At 44.4% G+C, this 15,906-nt stretch overlaps 2 protein-coding genes across 2 annotated transcripts in view; both read right to left on the bottom strand.

Annotated features, from left to right (window-relative positions):
* The window catches only part of LOC124718762 (protein draper-like), a 336,146-nt gene that overhangs the window by 157,159 nt on the left and 163,081 nt on the right, over positions 1-15,906 (bottom strand). The gene's annotated exons all lie outside the window — the stretch shown is intronic.
* The window catches only part of LOC124718764 (proline-rich receptor-like protein kinase PERK10), a 201,276-nt gene that overhangs the window by 58,554 nt on the left and 126,816 nt on the right, over positions 1-15,906 (bottom strand). The gene's annotated exons all lie outside the window — the stretch shown is intronic.

Below are 15,906 nucleotides of genomic sequence, written 5' to 3' on the forward strand. Positions count from 1 at the left end.
CGAGTGATGCGACAAACCATCTCCGAGGAAGCGACGAAATGGGGATTTTCCTGTACGACCATTTCACGAGTGTACCGTGAATATCAGGAGTCGGGTAAAATATCAAATCTCCGGCGGAGAATCGTTCAACGCGACAAAAGTGCAATCTGTTACGGCGTAAGGTACAACCGCCGGCACGCCAGTCGGGAACGATAGAGCGTAAGGGTTGTGACAAGACGCCAGCCAATTACACGCTGTGTTCCGGGACGATATGTTGTCGTTGCACGCACACCGTTAGTTTCCGGACCCATGTTCATAGGATCTTTATTTCCTCCATTTCCAATCAGGAATCTGTCCCTGCAGTTTTTGAGTTTTATTAATGTTCACCGCGTTAAGAAAATGATAATTTTAGAAGCTTGTCTCCTCTCGGATAAATGGCTGCGTGCGCACATGTGCTTTGTACTATTAGCGCCGGACAAGACACGCACGTTAATCTCCAGACACCGTGCGGCTGCAGACGGATGACCGGGTCGTGACCTTGAAGACGTTCCCACAGCATTCGCAACTCGTGCCAAGGGCACTTGCGAACTCTGCCTAATTGGTGATTCCTGTTCGTTTTAAAGGCGGGCCCTCACAAATTGCTGAGTCCCGCTCCAACTGCTATACTACAAAAGGGGAGGGGGTGAGGGGTGGGGTGCAGTCACCGATCGCTGCACAGGGGACGTGGGAGGGGGCCTTGAGGAGTAGCCTTCTTTTTTTTTTCAGACGCTCGGCTCTTGGATTAGTACGTGACTGTTGTCCAGTCCCTGAAGGCGGACGCGTTTTAAGTTTTTGCAGGCGACCCCTAGCTGGCTCTAATGAGATGTGACATTACTTTTCTTTACTTGGGTTCATCAGTCTTCTGACAGGTTCGATGAAGCGAGTCACGGATTGTCCTCTTGCGCCAACTTCTTCATCTCAGAGTGGGACTTGCAACCTACGCCCTAAGTCATCTGTTGGATGTCCTTTCTTTGACGATTCAGTGGAGAACCTCCTCATTCCCTACCTTACCAGTCCACCTAATTTTCAACTTCTTTGTACAGCACCTCCTACAAGAGCTAGAGATCTTTTGTCACCACAAAAATGTTAATTGCAACCTGATTAATAATCATATCACTATAAAAAAGGCGCAGTTTTGAGAACTGTTTGAAAACTACTTGCTTGGAAGCAGTGAAACGTTTCACCAATGGGATACGAAATAGCCCCTTCTGTCTTGCAAATATGTTGCAGCCACTAACATAAATAATGTACGAGTACGACGGTTATAACATTGAATCTACACAACTTCCTTCATGGTACGTTAGTTTGGACGCATGCACATTGTTAATAGCAGCAATCCAGTATATTGGTTTTGTTGTACATATAATTAAAATGTGCTTGAAATGGCACAGAGATTGGTGTTCTCTACATCCGTCACGGAACGGCAAGTCACGCCAACTATCCATCGTCCAGACATTTGGCTCCATCTGTGAACCGTTCAGTGAATAAGAGGAACCACGTACCTGTCAGGATGATTAAATAAAGGGAAAAACAGCACAAATGATAAAAATATAAAAATATTTAAAACAATTCTAATGGTCGCAGCATACAGCATGTGCCTCCTTGTGTTTCATAATTTTTTTTATAAAGTTTTAACAATCTGACGTCACATATGTGTTTTAAAGAATAACAAAACAATTGGCTCAAAAGGAGTGACTCTGTAACTTTTTACATCTCCTGTGTTTGTTGTTAAATATGGCAATAAGACAGTAACGAAAATAATTTTGCTTGTATTTTGCGTTATTCCTACGCAAAAAAAAATGGTTCAAATGGCTCTGAGCACTATGGGACTTAACAGTTGTGGTCATCAGTCCGCTAGAACTTAGAACTACTTAAACCTAACTAACCTAAGGACATCACACACATCCATGCCCGAGGCAGGATTCGAACCTGCGACCGTAGCAGTCGCGCGGTTCCGGACTGAGCGCCTAGAACCGCTAGACCAGCGCGGCCGGCTCCTACGCAAACTTGAAGGTTTTTTACTAGAGACCATGACTGTTTCTCTCCTAGTGTTATAATTACCTAGTTCACATAGAGGGCACCAAGTGAAAACACACTTGACCTCTTAGCAACATATAATCCTGAGTTAATAACGAGCATCAAAACCGACTCACGGATTAGTGAACACAGGGTTATCGTAGCGAAATTGAATATTGTAATCCCCAAATCCTCGAAAAATAAGCGAAAAATACACCTATTCAAAAAAGCAGATAAAAATTCACTTCACGCCTTCCTGAGAGACAATCTCCACTTCTTCTAAATTAATAATTTAAGTGTCGACCAGATGTGGCTTGAATTCAAAAAATAGTATCGGGAGCGATTGAGAGATTTATACCAAATAAAGTAACTATTGACGGAGCTGATCTTCCTTGGCACACAAAACAGTTCAGAACACTGTTCCAGAAACAGCGAAACAAACATGCCAAATTAAAACAGAGGCAAAATCCCCAAGATTGGCGATCTTTTACAGAAGCTCGAAATTTAGCGCGGACTTCAATGCGAGATGCTTATAACAGTTTCCACAACGAAACTTTGTCTCGAAACCTGGCATAAAATCCAAAGAGATTCTGGACGCATGTGAAGTATGTTAGCGGCAAGAAACAATCAATGCCTTCTCTGGGCGATAGCCATGCAGACACTATCGAACACAGTGCTGCCAAAGCAGAGTTACTAAACGCAGCTTTCCAAAATGCCTTCACAAAAGAAGACGAAGTAAATGTTCTAGAATTCTAATCAAGAATAGCGGCCAACGTGAGTAACGTGAGTAAATATCCTCGGAGTAGTGAAGGAACTTAAATCACTTAATAAAAGCAAGTCTTCTGGTCCAGACTGTATACCAATTAGGTTCCTTTCGGAGTATGCTGACGCATTAGCTCCGTTCGCTCGACGAAAGATCCGTACCCAAAGACTGGAAAGTTGCACAGGTCACATCAATATTCAACAAAGGTACTAGGAGTAATCCACTTCATTAAAGGCCCATATCGTTAACGTCGATATGCAGCAGGATTTTGAAACATATATTGTGTTCAAACATTATGAATTACCTCGAAGAAAACGGTCTATTGACACACAGTCAACATCGGTTTAGAAAACATCGTTCTTGTGAAACACAACTAGCTCTTTATTCACATAAAGTGTTGAGTGGTATTGACAAGCGATTTCAGATCGATTCCGTATTTCTTTATTTCTGGAAGGCTTTTGACACTGTACCACACAAGCGGCTCGTAGTGAAATTGCGTGCTTATGGAATATCGTCTCAGTTATGTGACTGGGTATGTGATTTCCTGTCAGAGAGGTCACACTTCGTAGTAATGGACGAAAAGTCATCGAGTAAAACAGAAGTGATTTATGGCGTTCCCCAGATAGTGTTACAGGCCCTCTGCTTTTCCTTATCTACAAAACGATTTGGGAGACAATCTGAGCAGCCGTCTTAGGTTCTTTGCAGATGACGTGTCGTTTATCGATTAATAAAGTCATCAGAAGATCAAAACAAAATGCAAAACGATTTAGAAAAGATCTGAATGGTGCGAAAAGTGGCAGTTGACCGTAAATAGCGAAAAGGGTGAGTTCATCCACATGAGTGCTAAAAGGAAACCCGTTAAACTTCGGTTACACGATAAATCAGTGTAATCTCAGAGCCGTAAATTCAACCAAATACCTAGAGTATTACAATAACGAACAACTTAAATTGGAAGGAACACATAGAAAATGTTGTGGGGAAGGCTAACCAAAGACTGCATATTATTGGCAGGACATTTACAAAATGAATCTAAGGAGACTGCCTTCACTACGCTTGTCCGTACTCTTTTAGACTACTGCTGCGCGGTATGGGATCCTTACCAGATAGGACTGACGGAGTACATCGAAAAAGTTCAAAGAAAGGCAGCACGTTTTGTATTATCGCGAAATATGGGAGAAAGTGTCACTGAAATGGTACATGATTTGGGTGGGACATCATTGAAGGAAAGGCGTTTTTCGTTGCGACGGAATCTTCTCACGAAATTCCAATCACAAACTTTCTCCTCCGAATGCGAAAATTTTTTGTTGACACCGACCTACATAGGGAGGAACGGTCACCACGATAAAATAAGGGAAATCAGAGCTCGTACGGTTCATTCTTTCCGCGCGCTATACGAGATTGGAATAATAGAGAATTGTGAAGGTGGTTCGATGAACCCTCTGCCATGCACTTAAATGTGATTTGCATAGTATCCATGTAGATGTAGATTCAGCCAACCGATGTGTTCTCCACGTAGCCTGCCTTCATTATACGGTAATCTTGAACGGCATGTGGCAGAAGCCCGAACAACAGGGAACTCAGGTACTAGGACGTCCACTGATATTGTTCTGGCGTAACCACAATCGCCGGAACCAAGAAGAAGAACGCAAGAGAAAAGAAGGCTGTGGAACGACGTCGGCCAATGGTGGTGCGCTGATCAGAACCGCGCCACGACAGGAGCGACACCTGAAAGGGGTGAATACAAACGCCGCTCCTGCCAGCCTCCGCCGGACATTAGTGAACAGGATTCGCAGGGTATTAGCAGGGCCTAACAGAGAGTGCTACGATATCAGATTGTAGTGATGCATGTCCATTGCTTGTTTGAACGTTGGTATAGCAAGGAGTCGGATTTACACTACTGGCCATTAAAACTGCTACACCAAGAAGAAATGCAGATGATAAACCAGTATTCATTGGACAAATGTATTATACTAGAACTGACATGTGATTACATTTTCACGCAATTTCGGTGCATAGATCCTGAGAAATCAGTACCCAGAACAACCACCTCTAGCCGAGTCAAACACAGCTTGGATCGCGTTTACAGCTACAGCTGCCCGTGCACCTTCAACACGATACCACATTTCATCAAAATAGTGACTGGTGTATTGTGACGAGCCAGTTGCTCGGCCACCATTGACCAGATGTTTTCAATTGGTGAGAGAGCTGGAGAATGTGCTGGCCAGGGCAGCTGTCGAACATTTTCTGTATCCAGAAAGGCCCGTACAGGATCTGCAACATTCGGTCGTGCATTATCCTGCTGAAATGTAGTGTTTCGCAGGGATCGAATGAAGGGTAGAGCCACGGGTCGTAACACATCTGAAATGTAACGCCCACTGTTCAAAGTGACGTCAATGCGAACAAGAGGTGACCGAGACGTGTAACCAATGGCACCCCATACCATCACGCCGGGTGATACGCCAGTATGGCGACGACGAATACACGCTTGGATTCATCCGAAAAAATGACGTTTTGCCATTCGTGCACCCAGGTTCGTCGTTGAGTACACCATCGCACGCGCTCCTGTCTGTAATGCAGCGTCAAGGGTAACCGCAGCCGTGGTCTCCGAGCTGATGGTCCATGCTGCTGCAAAAGTCGTCGAACTGTTCGTGTAGATGGTTGTTATCTTGCAAATGTCCCCATCTGTTGACTTAGAGATCGAGACGTGGCTGCACGATCCGTTACAGCCATGCGGATGAGATACCTGTCATCTTGACTGCTAGTGATACGAGGCCGTTGGGATCTCGCACGGCGTTCCGTATTACCCTCCTGAACCCACCGATTCCATATTCTGCTAACAGTCATTGGATCTCCACCAACGCGAGCAGCAATGTCGCGATACGATAAACCGCAATCGCGATAAGCTACAATCCGATCTTTATCAAAGTCGGAAACGTGATGGTACGCATTTCTTCTCCTTACACGAGGCATCACAACAACGTTTCACCAGGCATCGCCGGTCAACTGCTGTTTGTGTATGAGAAATTGGTTGGCAACTTTCCTCATGTCAGCACGTTGTAGGTGTCGCTACCGGCGCCAACCTTGTGTTAATGCTCTGAAAAGCTAATCATTTGCATATCACAGCATCTTCATCCTGTCGGTTAAATTTCGCGTCTGTAGCACGTTATCTTCGTGGTGTAGCAATCGTAATGGGCAGTAGCGTATGTTACATGTCACCCATCGCTTGCGACACCTTTTTACATTCAAGGTAACTATTGTCAGCCTGCTTTATTGAAATAAAACTGCTAATGTTATTTGTTTGAACTGTTGTATAGCATTCCGATAACGCAGCATCCTTTAAGGCACCCTATACGAGACGAGTGGGTAAGATGCCACGAACACCATGAAACAGTTGTATGTAATCTAATGTATAAGCCATACAGGTTATGCCACGAGTTGTAACTTTTCATACTATCGCCTAACTATGTACTTCTTGCATTTTTTAGCATTGATAATTGCCAGGTACTAGCCGAAATCTAGATTTGACTAATAAAACCTGAAAGAAAAGAACAGTTAATTGCTGTGCTCTGCCATTTGAAAGTCGTATCACAGTCGTTGAGTGCACCCCACATTCCTAATGGAAGGTAACTTACTATTTAAGGACTCCAAGATAAAGAGTTCACAGGACTTTTTACAAACTGACTGCGATATTCACCAAATTTGATTATTCGTGAAAAAAACCATGGAACTGATGTCTAGTCCTGTGTATTCACCCGATTGATCGTTAGACGACATCCTTTCGTTTATTGATGTCAATAAATAAATAAATGTGTACACCGATTTTCATCACTTCGCTTCATGAAGCTCTTCAATCCATCCAGAACTTGGGTGAATAAAGTGTCCAGAATAGGTTCAGACGCATGCAGACGTGGGAGAGACTGAGAAGCAGTAAAACGATTTGTAAGAAAAACGTAGTTTTGTTTCTTTGTTTTGGTGGCTGACACATACTCAGAAGTCTCACTGCATTTATCTCACGCTAGACTCCAAAGAGCGGGGAGTCCCCCCACTGACTGCTTGCCAGCATCTCCCGGACAAACGGGTGAATCCCCTCCAGAAGCCGGCCACTTGTCGCGGCTAACTGTTGGCCCGCCAGTCGCATAACACCGTCTGCCCACACACTAACGGGTGGGTAGTCTGGAATCCCCCCAGAACCAACAGGCAGCGTCCGTCAGTGCGCTCGCAACTTATCAGTCCTCTGACCGGCGGTGCTGAACCTAGATGACCGCCCAACACGATTGCCGACGTCAATCCGCAGCAGAGGCCACGCGGACCAGGAAAGTGCCGAACAGGATAAGGAACGGGATAGATAGGTATACTCGGAATGGTAATGTGTACAAATATAACTGGCGAAACACGCGAGGAACTGCAGGCGTTGTGCAATGTCCAATAGCGAATTAGTCACGGAATGAGCTCTGCTCTAAAAGACCATACGCGTTTTGACACGTCCAGACAGCACAGATAACGGGTGACTCAAGATCTGTCGAATGAAAAGCGTATATTCAACCAACACAGTTGCACACAAATAAGTTAACCGGACGAGTCACACTGGTTGCTTTAGAGCGCTGTAGTTGTGTAGGCCGTGTGTGTGTGTGTGTGTGTGTGTGTGTGTGTGTGTGTGTGGGGAGGGAGGGAGGGACAGAGAGGGAGGGGTGGGGCGCCATGATGATTCTCGCGTTTGCTGGGTAGACGCTGGGGAGCCGTCGAGTCGCGACTTTCCGATATCAATGATTTCTGTGAGTGGCACTTTTCGGTAAACGCTATTTCTGGTTCCGACTTGTACTCTACCAACGTTGAAATATCACTTCTGCAGTTTTATCGTCGTAAATGATGCACTGTGATTAAGTCACAAGCAGCAACTACGCACGGGCAAATACGTCCGCTAGCTGGTATATCTGGCCAGGTGAACTTTTTGTCATCACAACTGAAGTGATACGTTAGTAGGGTGGTCGGTCATGTCACTTTGATTTTTGTAAATTTTGATTGCGCACGTCAGAGAGAGAGCCAATTACAATCTTTGGTCTTGTCGTGGCACAGTCTTTGCCTCTGCGCAATCTGATACATTCTTAGTTGAAGTGTGGTAGGTGATGGATGTGGTGTCACCGCCAAGCACCACACTTGCTAGGTAGTAGCCTTTAAATCGGCCGCGGTCCGTTAGTATACGTCGGACCCGCGTGTCGCCATTGTCAGTGATTGCAGACCGAGCGCCACCACACGGCAGGTCTAGTCTAGAGAGACTTCCTAGCACTCGCCCCAGTTGTACAGCCGACTTTGTTAGCTAGGGTTCACTGTCTACATACGCTCTCATTTGCCGAGACGACAGTTTAGCGTAGCCTTCAGCTACGTCATTTGCTACGACCTAGCAAGACGCCATATTCAGTTACTAACAGATGATATTGTGAATCATGTAACGTCAAGAGCGACGTTCATCATTAATGGATTAAAGTTAAGTATCAAAGTAATTACGTCCGCTTTCTGAATTCTAATTCCTTGTCATGTTCCAGACCTCACGTCAGTTCAGTCCTTCCCTCCTCACGCCAGCCTGCGTGAGCTAAAACGCGTGCATTTCGGCCTCCTCTAGTAACACGATGTTGGCTCTTCTGCCAACACTATAATGGACATATGCAGTAGTGCTGTCTTATGATTGTATGTGTTAGATGAAAAAAGATTCACTATAAAGGAAAGCAAGGGCGAATGCGATATATCTACTGAAAGGGGGAAAAAAATATAAATTACGATTTTTTTAAGAGAAGAATTCTGAGGTAAGACTTCAACAGTGCGCAGCTAGTTTGTCGGAATGATTGTCGTAAGCTAGTTAACTTTGTTCAGAGCTGAGAGAAAGACCACGCCACTTCCCTGAGTCGTGCATTAACGTATCAGCTGATGAAAGTCTTTGCTCATTACAGAAATTCTCTGTTAACACTGTACCCTTTCCAAACCATTGTTCACTTTGTTAAGCGTAGTATTATTCCGACCAATGTTATGTATGAAGATTAGGCGCAATTTTACTCTGTGTTTTTGATTACATACTTCATTCTAAAATCGTCGCCTCGGAATATGATTTCATAAGAATAGTTACTCTCCCCATCCTGTTCTTTAAAGAAGGTTTATCATTACGCATAACCACATTGTACCATGTGGTATGCAACAGTTTAAGTACTCAGAATGAGATTTTCACTCTGCAGCGGAGTGTGCGCTGATATGAAACTTCCTGGTAGATTAAAACTGTGTGCCGGACCGAGACTCGAACTCGGGATCTTTGCCTTTCGCGCGCAAGTACTCTCCACTTGAGCTACCCAAGCGCGACTCACGTCCCGTCCTCACAGCTTGACCGCGAAAGGCAAAGGTCCCGAGTTCGAGTCTCGGTCCGGCACAGTTTTAATCTGCCAGGAAGTTTCAGTTTGAATATTGTTTGGAAGTTTTGTTTAAAAATAGAAATCTAGCTCATTCGCTGCCTGCTTGTGGTTTTGTACTTTCGACAAATCTGCAACAATGTTGTCAAGACGTGGGGTAAATGGAAATTTCGAATAGGTCCAGATAATTGTTCTACATAATTGTTTTACTTCAGTTGCGTTTTTAATACGAAGACAAGTTGTATTGGGACCAGTTACAGTTCAGTTCAAATGAGGTTCTGTTTACTCAAAGGTTAGCATACGAGTTTAAGCGGATTAACAGTTTGTGGGAGGTTAAATTTGGGCTACATTTCATACAGAAACATAGTGAGGAACTTATAAATGTTCCAAAATACTACAACAGACGGTTCTGTGCGTCTGTTCGGCGGCCCTTCTAGAAAACGGGAATGAAGTGTTGTACTTTTTATCCGACCGCATCGCTCTTCTAGAGGTCTACGACCCACTGCTGCTGAAAGAGGAGCAAGCTCTTTCGCATACCCCGTGTAGAATCGTATTTGTATCGCGGCAGGTCCAGCCGCAATACGCCAAGGTTTCTCGGGAAGAATGTTTCGAGGGGGCACTGATGGAGTCACGTGACATCTCCCTGTTGCTGCCGGCAAAGTAGCACGTCCAATTTGTTTTGTTTAGTTCACCAAAACGGCCCCTGTAGACAAACCTTAGGCGAACTGTCAGCTTATGCCGTGCTGATATGGGACGCCTAAATCTTTAATGTTTCTTCGTAATTTTTATTTGTGTCTTATACAATGTACATATTGACACACAAGAAACTTAAGTTTGTCTTTACAACTGAATATCCAAGCCCTTCAATCCAGCGCACTGCATCTGGAGTTGCTAGCAGGAAGTCCTCTTTGGCGCCGTGATAGGCTCGAATCCTGCATTCACTGGCAATGTGGTGAACAGTCTGGTATGCAGCCCCGCAGTCACAGGCTGGATCAGGCAGCTTCTTTCACTTAAAGAGAGCATCCCTGCATCGCCCATGGCCAGTACGGATTCTGTTGAGAGTAGTCCAGGTCCAACTGTAGTCCAGGTCTTGCGTGGTAGGTCGAATCCACTTGGAAGTTTAGCACCTGAGAAGATGTTATGCAGGTGCACATCTGTCACTGCTTCCCACCGACCTTTCCATTCTTCAAGAGGTTTGAAATCCTTAGAAACCATGTCAGCAGCATCGCACAGAGTTGGATGGCGTGATTTCAGTCTCTTACGATTTAAAAGTGGCAGGTCGCTGTGCACAGGTAGGTTAGAATTCCTGGACATCTTGTGGAATTCTCTGATAAGGGCAGTACATCAACATAGATCGGGGAGGCATTATACTGGTTAACACGGAAGCCAATAAACTGGAGTCGATCTGCGCCAGATATTATGCGCACTGTCGTATTCAGCTGGGTATCAACAAGCCTTGTATGATAGCTGTTCGTCGGTATTAGCCATACGCTAAATAAATAATAATTTGTGTCTTTCTTAACAGGTAAAAGAAATGTTGTTTAGAGATTCTGAAATATTTATAGAACGATGACCCCCTCCTCTTCCGGATCCTTGTGAAGAGTACGTAGCTCCCCTTCACAGTCTCGATTTTTTAACATTTGTTGTCTAACGTAAACACTTTTTGCCCGCTGTTCTTGATCCTCAATGGTACAACAGCAATCACTGCAAGCTGCGTTAAACCAAATTTCGGCATTTTATGACGATCTACAGTGAACTACGAAATGGCGCCTCCGTTCTTTGGATGTTTACGTGGCTTGTAATGTGGATGCTCAGGAATTCCTCTGACCGTCCACGCTCAAAAACGTGACAGTGAAGTTCTGCAAGTGGGAATCTACATTAAGAGTCCGACGATGATACTGTACTCTAATCTGATGGGCCAGATTGCACTGGTGTTCGCAAACAGCGATGACCTCTTGTTAGTTCGGTTGGTCTGGCGGCTAAACGGCTGTTTGAAGGCATTAGTGTGTCCCACAGCCTGGTTACAGTAGAAATTCGAGTACCGTTACCCTGTTATATACTATTGTGTGCCCTGATTGCACTTCTCAGCATATGTGTTACGAAACAGCTGGTTGGTCTAGGTGATTTGATTTTAGTAATTTGCCGAAGTTTTACTGTTCATGTGTCTTTTGCCCATTAAGAAGTCACTTAACTTCCGCTGGATGTAGTTTAGTACGGCGTTCATATTTAAATAACTATCATGTGCTGTTGTTGTTGTTTTACCGTATTTTAGATATTTTGTGCTTGAAAGTAAGTTGCTTTCCTCAACCATTACGTAAAGATTAGCTGGGTGGATGATCACTGAATTGTTTCGAATTCTAGTGCGATTAAGTGGGCTGACCCTGTTGCTTCTCGTAAGCCGAAGATGTGTTTGTGAACTAGCTGTTGATTTACTGAGTGCGTGTGGAATACGAGTAACAGGCTTAAACTGTTTGCACTGCTGTTGATCCAGAATTGTTTCAGAAAGTCAAGTGCTCTTGTTTGCGTAGGTGTAATAGTTATTTCATATGTGAAGTGTCTGGAAGTCATTCAAGTTGTTGGGTTGATAAGTCGGTATCAAAGGGAACATTCATCTGTTGACATAATTCACAGACGGCTAAATTAAAAGGTTAAAATTAGGTTTGTGTCGTTTAATACCAAGGGATAATTCTAATATTTGTAATTGTTTCACGCTGCAAATTCATTCTCTCTCTCTCTCTCTCTCTCTCTCTCTCTCTCTCTCTCTCTCTCTCTCTCCCCTTCCCCCTCCCCCTGTGTGTGTGTGTGTGTGTGTGTGTGTGTGTGTGTGTGTGTGTGTGTGTGTGTGTGTTCAAATGGCTCTGAGCACTATGGGCCTTAACTTCTGAGATCATCAGTCCCCTAGAACTTAGAACTACTTAAACCTAACTAACCTAAGGACACCACACCTCCGTGCCCGAGGCAGGATTCGAACCTGCGACCGCAGCGGTCGCTCGGTTCCAGACTGTAGCGCCTAGAACCGCTCGGCCACTCCGGCATATATATGTAAGTATGTGTGTGTGTTGCCGTTGTTAAACATCCTAATTAAGCGCTTTGGCTTTTTGTCTATTCCTGCTGATAAGTTTATATCACAGGTATCAGTGTAACTAGAAGCTCCAAGACGGGAGCTATAGTAAAGAGAAGGGCCAGCAGATGTACTGAAGGATCTACCATTTGTAAAATTTAAATACTATTGTTTATCGCTTGGTTGTCAATCGATTCGCAAGGATTGTATCTGTTCTTTAATTGACTGTCTTGAGTGATTTCTCTAGTCAGCCGTTTGTGAAATTATGAGTTGTAATTATCTGTTTTAAGGAGGAATGTCATACTTGAAGATCCTTGGAATTCTTTGTACATATGCTTTTATTGTCAGCAGTCAGGGTTATAAAATTAATAATTTCCTTTAATGCTGGTTATCAGAGTTTGTTTTTAAAGTTTTCTGAACTGATCATGTGTGTTCAAGAGTTTAAACGTTTGAAGAGACTGATGATAAACACGTTTTTTAAGGTATGTTTGTGATGTGGCCTGGCACCATACGTCTCCCCTCCCACTCCGACCATTTCGGGTCCCACTTGTCAGAGGAGGTGCGCGGCAGGTGAAGTGTACCACCACACGCTCTGAACCACGCGCACTGTATAATGCCTTGCGGGGAGAAACGGGAAATCGCGGAAGAAGGCGTGTTGGTAACAGCCCGTAGAGTGCTGCCGGTTTTCTCCGCGCACCTTACACTCCTTAGCGAGCAGAAAGGGGACGCAGCGCGCACTGGGAGCAGTTATGTAAATGCACAGTACCGGAGGACCCAGCATAGTGGCGTGAGGAAAACCATCCAGCCAGTCCGTGTACTTCCGCTCCGGTGTAGCCGCATTCTTGGACCGCTGTCTCCCCCCACCTAATGTGTGTGTGTGTGTGTGTGTGTGTGTGTGTGTGTGTGTGTGTGTGTTCTGCCCGCCGGGCGGAACGTGCGTGTATGTGACGGAGCAGCCGCTAACAGCCACCAATTTGGAGCCGGACAATGCCTCCATTGTGTCGCCCTGCCGCTCAGCTACTGCTGTCCACGGAGAACTGTCTCACAAAACCCGATTCATTTCTCTCGGAGCGCTGTGCATCCACATCTGAACAGCGAAGTCTTGTGTTGATCCATTTTTGTTGTTGTTGTTGTTGCTGCTGCGGTGACGATGACGGGTTCTAACAATAGCTATTAACCCTTTATTAATTATTACAGATTCACTTGAATGTTCACTAGAGTGAATCACAGAGCTACGACGCCAAGCAGCCAAAGTACGAATATAAATATTTTAAAAATAACTTTTTCATAAAAAACAAACAGTAATGCACATGAAAAAGAGTAAAATAAACAAAAACACAACATCTACATTAGACTGCTTTAAACGTCAAAGAGAACTGATATCAAATGACTTTATGGAAAAGGCAGCAATAGACACTGTTGTCATGGTTTTTGTGGTTTTCAGTCCAAAGACTCGCTTCATGCAGCTACTCTATTCTCTGCAAGCCTCTTCATCTCCGAGTAACTGCTGCAACCCATATCCTTAGGTTTTTACCCCCCCCCCCTCCCCGCTTCCCACCACTACTAAGTCGGTGATCCCTTGATGCCTCAGAATGTGTCATACCAACAGAGCCCTTCTTCTAGTCAGATTGTGCCACTAATTTGTCTTCTCCCCATTTCTATTCAATACCTCCTCATTAGTTATGTGATCTACCCATCTAATCTTCAGCATTCTTCTGTAGCACCATATTTCAAAGGCTTCTATTCTCTACTTGTCCATGTTTCACTTCCATACATGGCTACACTCCATACAAATACTGTTAGAAAAAACCTCCTGCCACTTAAATCTATACTCGACGTTGAACTTTTCTTCAGAAACGCTCTTCTTGCCATTGTCACTGTACATTTTATATCCTCTCTGCTTCGACCATCATCAGCCATTTTGCCTACCAAATAACAAAACCCATCTACTACTTAAAGTGTCTCATTTCCCAATCTAATTCCCTCAGCATCACCCGACTTAATTCGACTACATTCCATTATCCTCGTTTGGCTTTTGTTGATGTTCATCTTATATCCTCCTTTCAAGACACGGTCCATTCCGTTCAGCTGCTCTTCCTGGTCCTTTTCCATGGACTTTAATTTCTAGTCCAAATTATTCTTTTGTTTCCTTTACTGCTTGCTCAGTATACAGATTGGATAACATCGGCTACAACCCTGTCTCACTCCCTTCTCAACCGCTGCTTCCCTTTCATGCCCCCTAGACTCTTATAACTGCCATCTGGTTTTTGTACAAGTTGTAAATAGCCTATCGCTCCCTGTATTTTACCCCTGCCACCTGCAGAATTCGAAAGAATATGCCAGTCAACATTGTCAAAAGCTTTCTGTAAGTCTAGAAATTTGCGAAAAACGTCTTTGCAGTTTACAGCTTTATCTACTTCGTGTGGTGTTCTCTAAAAGGTATTGGCCTGCACAAATTGGAACTTATCAGACCAGTCAGTAGATACGAGAGCCTTAGTCACGTGACCAGCCTCACTTCAAGAACAACGAACTCACGACTTGAGCAGTACAACTACACTGGAACAACGACATCTATAAAAGATACCAGGACAGTGGATTGTAACAAAAGCTCTGTTTTCTACTTGAAGCGACAGAACACGAACAGGCTCCTCGCATGTTCTGCATTTCCAGTACAAATGCAGACAGCTACACGTCACGGTACCAAGGTGTAGGATGAGCGAAGGAAGAATTAAATGTGGGGAATGAGCTTTGATTTGGAAACATTATCATCGCCATGTTCGGTACTTAGTTGTCATTTCTATAGGAGGGAACCCCATAGCGCCCCTCATTTTAGTTCATTTCCATTTAGTTCCCCCCTCTCTCCTTTTCCTCCGTGCCACGGTAAACTATGAACGCTGGCCTAAAGGAAGTACAGCGTCAAACACTTCAAAGATCTCTAGCTGCGAAACGGTACACATGTGACGTAACAAATTCTACACACTGTAGCCTAGACACTGTAGTCAGAAACAGTCTTGTGTTTGTTGCAGGGTGGGTTGTGCTGAGAAAGAAGTTGTGCGCGCAGATTCAAGCGACCCGCCAGATACAGTTAGTCGTTCTCATAGCGTAGATGATATCACGCGAGACTGCTCAAGCCTTTGGCTCGGGTTCGATCTTTCCTACTGTACGGTGTCTAATCTTTGTATCGCTCTCTTGTTCGGTTTTAGGAACCCAAACAAAGTATAGCTTTGGAGACACTGTTTTTGGCGGACAGCTTGAATTTGCGCGCACAATGGCCCGACTGGCTAACTTGAATGCTACACTACTGACCATTAAAAGTGCCACACCAAGAAAAAATGCAGATGATAAACGGGTATTCATTGGACAAATATATTATACTAGAACTGACATGTGATTTTCACGCAATTTGGGTGCATGTACCCTGAGAAATCAGTACCCAGAACAACCGCCTCTGGTCGTAATAACGGCCTTGATACGCCTGGGCATTGAGTCAAACAGATCTTGGATGGCGTGTACAGATACAGCTGCCCATGCAGCTTCAACACGATACCACTGTTCATCAACAGTAGTGACTGGCGTATTGTGACGAGCCAGTTGCTCGGCCACCATTGACCATACGTTTTCAATTGGCGAGAGATCTGGAGAATGTGCATGCCAGGGCA

Source organism: Schistocerca piceifrons, chromosome 10 (genome assembly GCF_021461385.2).
Source record: "Schistocerca piceifrons isolate TAMUIC-IGC-003096 chromosome 10, iqSchPice1.1, whole genome shotgun sequence".
Classification (NCBI taxonomy): Eukaryota; Metazoa; Arthropoda; class Insecta; order Orthoptera; family Acrididae; genus Schistocerca; species Schistocerca piceifrons.